Below are 5,334 nucleotides of genomic sequence, written 5' to 3'. Positions count from 1 at the left end.
AAAGTACTCAGATCCGATATCTCAAGAATTTTTCATAATGATTGCAACTAACTTAAAGAAATGGCCCCGAAGAATGCCTCCATGAGTGCCAACCCAAATGGCCATGCAGATGTTGGCCATTATGCCCTTCGGACAATAATCGAACATGACATCGTTGCCATGCTTCAAAAGTCCCAACATGGGAATTTTGATGTTGAAGTACGCGATGTTGGAAAGACTCTCAAAAAGTGGATTGAGAAGATGCAGGACTACTTTAATCTAGCGCACTCCACAAATGAGAGTAAGGCTACCATGGCTTGCTTCAAGTTAGATAAGACAGCCAAACTTTGGTGGAAGCATCATTGTAGGGATAACCACATTGAACCCGCCAATGCTATGTGGCAATACCTCAAGACTCAAATTTTAAAGAATTACAAGAACCATACATATCATTCAAAGCAGACTAATGAATTTCTTGATTGCAGTCAAGGCAATAGGGATTTAGAAGGACACTATCATCACTTCTTAACGGTGGTTATATATGCACCTCAAGGTATGACTCAAGAAGTCAAGGTTGCTTGGTTTATATCAAGACTTCACTCACCTCTAAAGGAACGTCTCTAAGTACTATGGCTTATTTCCTTTGCCAACATACTAGATGTAGGGAAGCCCATTGAAATAGAGCTCAATTTAGCAAGAAGAAACTATGCCGAGTCAACGTACAACTACAACTTAAGACGGCTTCGACCCCAAGAATAATGTCAACCCTAGACCAACTCCACGAGGTATGTCTAACTTTTTTAAGAAATAGAGCCTTTTGTGATCATTTATGCTTAAAATGCTTACAATCAGGTCACATACAAAGAGAGTGTGATGAATCCGTGGTTAACCATCCCAGGGGACAACCCAAGATTAGATCATCCCAAGGAAGGTTTTCCTGCCCAAAGAATATTCCACTACCGTGCCTTACTGCTCCCTTACAAAACCCTCAAACTCTTGGTCAACAAGCACGCGGGACTATGAATCAACAAGGAGGACAACCTCAAGCCAATATAAACCCTCCTTGTCCACAATTTGGGGTACCTCATAACCCTAACATAGCTCATGTTAATAAACTTAATGTTGTGAAAATTGACGGGAGAGTGGAACCAATGGCTCACATTCATGCAACATTTAAACATTAAGGAGCCAACCAACAATTCTCTATCCTTCAACCACCTGCTGAACACAAAGGTAAAAACGTTCACCTTACTCGCATGTGTTCTTTTATATCTCTGCAGTGCATAATGAATCTACAATTACCTGAACATCCTAATTCCTCACTCACGGCAGCTTATATACAAAGCCTTCAAACCTAATGTCCAGCCAAATGACCTGAATTTTCCCTAGGCTTCTACAGAGCTTAATTACAAGAAACTGAGTTGGCTTTACTCATTATACAAGCATCTGCGACCAAAATACAAGTGCTGGTGTACAATATGAGATTCCCGTAAACATTACAAAAGTGGTCATAATGGCTCAAAATAATAATAACGGGATATTCAATGACGTTTATGAACTCGTATCTTCATGTTGCAGCATCCATCTTCATCTTCATTACTTCATCACCATCTCCATGTGGAATCTTTAAGGAATCTTTGAGGAATCTTAAATGGAATCTTTATGGAAACGTTGTTGAAAGGGCATCCTTTCAACACTCTCCCCCTCCGAATTCTTGTCGTCCCCGACAAGACCCTATGTCTTGGCTGGCCTTGACGAGTTCTTGATGTCTTGGTGTTGGTTGAAGTTGTTGTGGCAGCCTCTTCTACAATTGGTTGCTTTGCGTGATATTAAAGCTGCCTTGAAGTTGTACCTGTAGTGTATCTGAAGCCTGGAACTCTCCCCCTCTGATTGGTTGTTGTATCTTGAACTGCATGAGGTTGTATCGACTTGTTGGTGCAACAGGTCGTTGTCATTGTGGCTCTAGTTTGCTTTTCCTGTGGTTGTTATCTGGAAGTCGTACCTGTAAGTTGACTTGAAGCTTTGTCAAGCTATTTTCTTGCCTCTCCTTTTTGACTTGTCAATAGATTTGCAATTAGTAGTGTGGGGATATCGTGGTTCTTCTTGTTTTTATTGTTATAAAAAATACAAGAGTAAAAGTAAAATGTAGCATATGTACAAAATGAAGGTCTTGGATACCTGGATAAGACTAAAGGGAAAAACCCAGTGGGAAAAAATGTCTTTAGTCATAATTAAATGTGAGGCTATATGTACTTAGGTTCTGATGTTATAGAGTTATGCTGAGTTAAAGTACATATGGCCATATGGCTACTAGTATGGGCTTGATATACATGGATAAGTGTCAGTAGCTTGCAGTCAGTGTCATTGTTGTTGAGCAAAGGCTTAAAAAACCTGTTTCCGCTTGGTCATAGTCATTTGTTTGTGTAAGTGCATGGGTGGAATAAAAAAGAGTGCCTAATGCATATGCCCAATGATGGGACATCTATATGCGTGCACAGAGTTATGCATGTTAAACAAGATGCGGTGCGAGAGAAGAGTTTTGATGGGTTCTTCATGGAGTTAGTGTAGCGATCAAAACATATAGCATGAGTGCTTCAAAAGCTTTCACTACTCACAAGAAGGGTTTTTGCTGTTGAGGTTTCTCCACTCTTCCTCACTATGTCAAGTGCGTGAGTGTTTTTTTTTTTTTTTTTGGACTACTCCGCCTTCTATACCTTATATATTATATGGACTTTGACTCTTATGCTCACCTCTTCCAGCATGAGCGACATGACTTTATGTATGCTCAACTCTCCAGCTTGATCTTATACCTATTAGCTAGACTCATAGACCACAGAAAAATATTAACTTGAAGCTTGGGTCTGGCACTTCGCTCATTTAGTGGCTTAGCTTCCCGCTCTAGACTCTTATGCCATGTAAGTTTAATGGCGACTTGGACTTACCTGATCGTGGCCTGAAATACAATTCCATATTCTTTTGATATTTAGGCCTTTCTCATTAGTTTCTGTTTGAGATGCCATGTTGTCCAATACATTGGCATATATCTGCTCTTCATTCCTTGGTAGCAAATTGTGGTCGCTTGATGAGACAGGTATTGATGTTGAAGCAATGGTTGATGAAGTCTTCTTCTTCCAGATATTGTTCTTCAAAACTGTGACCTCTTCATTTACCGTTGCTTTCTTTTTGTTGTTAAGAGGCTGTAAAGGAGTTGTGTATCTTTCTTGTTGTTGAGACTCAATTGCGGATTTTGGAACCCACATTGTTCTTGGGCCTGGTGTGATGTCCTTTGCCACTTGCCTTGTTTCTTCTTTGACTTGATGGTACCTTGTCTTTAATTTCCAAATATGGCTGTTACTTTTGTAAAAGCCTTGCTCTTGTAGTAATTGAAGAGGGATCCATCTATAGGTTGTAGTACTCTTGGGTGTAGCGGGTGGCTGCTCTTGATTTCTTGACGTTTCTTGCTTTTCCTGGGTGATTCCTTGCTACTACCTTAGGTAACCAGATTTGAAAGTTACCCTCATAGAATCCTTGTGCTTCGAGTAACTCGACTGGAATGAATCTTTGGACTTGCTTGGAGGTGATCTTCACTTGACTTTGTTGGATAGTCTGGTAGAATTCTGACTTCATTACCCAGACTTGTCGTATGGTTTGTCCAGTGGAAGACCTTCTCTTTTTCTTTTTGCACTTGTCCTTTCTCTTGGTTGAGTTATGTGATTGACGTTGATGGCTTTGTTGATTCCTGACTGAGTGGTTGTCTTGGGATGAATATCACTAGGCTGTTATCTTGGGCTTGTTGACCCGAACATCTGAATTTCCTTTCTTGTAGCCTTGTGCAATAATTGACTTGCTTGATGTGATCCATCATGTTACCTTTGCTTGTTGAGGTTGTTCCTATGATTGGATCCAAATTGGATCATTAACTTTAATATGTGCCTTGGATACTAGCACTTAGTTGACCTGTTTTGACTTCCTTTGGAGACTTTCGGGTGATGGAAACTTTGGTTGGTAGACTTTTTGCTTGGGTTTCCATTGTTTGGTTGATGGTTTGGCTTTTGATGTAGAGGCTTTGTCTTGCACTTGCATTGGCTGAGCTAGATGGGCTAGAGACTGTGGGCTTACTTTAGCTTTTCCTTTTTCAATAGCCAAGAATCTTTGAACTATTGTAGGCTTGCTTGTCGTGATGACCATTGTTGAAGATTCAGGCTCGTCTTCGAAGACTTGTGCCCATGGCTTGGACAAAATCAAGTGTGTTCCCATTTGTCGAGAATCTACCACCAAGAATTTTTCTTTGACATTCTGTGAGGGTACTCTCCGTAGCTTCTGCAATCCTCATACTTATAACATCTACTTCAAGTGAGAGATTTACCTTTATCTGAATATCATAAAGCTTTGGATTACCTAGAAGTAACCACATGCCATATGACATGACATTAGTCGTGGAATTTGTATCAATTTCTGCCATAAAATTCATCTTGACTCCGTCTTGTGCACTTAGCAAAAAGTTGATCTTCTTTGGTACTAGATTGCCTGTGTTCTCTAAGTGACTTGAGCAATCTTTGGCTTGGAATCCGTGTCATCTTCTTCTTCATTGTTCACACTTGTGAGTTCATATCTGTGTTCTAGCTCTTGCTTGACCACCATTTCCTCTGATATGTCTTTTGGAGAGACAAAATCAGCATTTGGTTCCTGTAGAGTCATAGGCTCTTCTTCCTCCACTTCAGCTGTTGAAATGTCACCACTAGTGTCTGAACTTCCTGTCACTTGCTGCACCTCTTCTTTGATTGATTCCAAGTCTTCATATTGCTCCTTTGTAGGCGCTGGACCTGAAGAATCTTTTTTGGCTCTTAACCCTTCTTCTTGCAACTTTTCTTTGTTGACTTGCGGCTCCACCTTTGTACTATGCATTCGAGTTGGACAATTTGTAATCAAGTGTGTTATCGCACACTGATCGCAAAGAGAACCTATTTCTATATGACCAGTATTCGGGCTAGGTATCTGGTTTTGTGCTATCCCCATAGCTGATAATTCTGTTTTGAACTCATACTCAGATTCTTCATCTGTCTCACACATAACCCTTAGCATGTAGTAGGGGACTATGTCATACCCATTCTCATCGCAAAATTTTGTTGGTGTGGTCTCATTAACACAGACATCCAAAGTAGCCAATATCTGAGTCCACTCTAGCGGTTCTAACACCTCTTCCGGAAAAGGTTCTCTTATGTAAGCATCATCTTCTAAGACCCTCTCTAAGGCATTCTCATTCTCCCAAAGTCACTACACTCCGATGCTCTGCACATCTAGATTTCTTTCTTTTTGCCCATCCACGGATGGTCTGATGATCCACTTTGTGTTGCA

This window comes from Adiantum capillus-veneris, chromosome 17, assembly GCF_014529385.1.
Source record: "Adiantum capillus-veneris isolate H3 chromosome 17, ASM1452938v2, whole genome shotgun sequence".
Taxonomy (NCBI): domain Eukaryota; kingdom Viridiplantae; phylum Streptophyta; class Polypodiopsida; order Polypodiales; family Pteridaceae; genus Adiantum; species Adiantum capillus-veneris.
The sequence above is the reverse complement of the archived record's forward strand: the minus strand, read 5'-3'. Positions refer to the sequence as shown.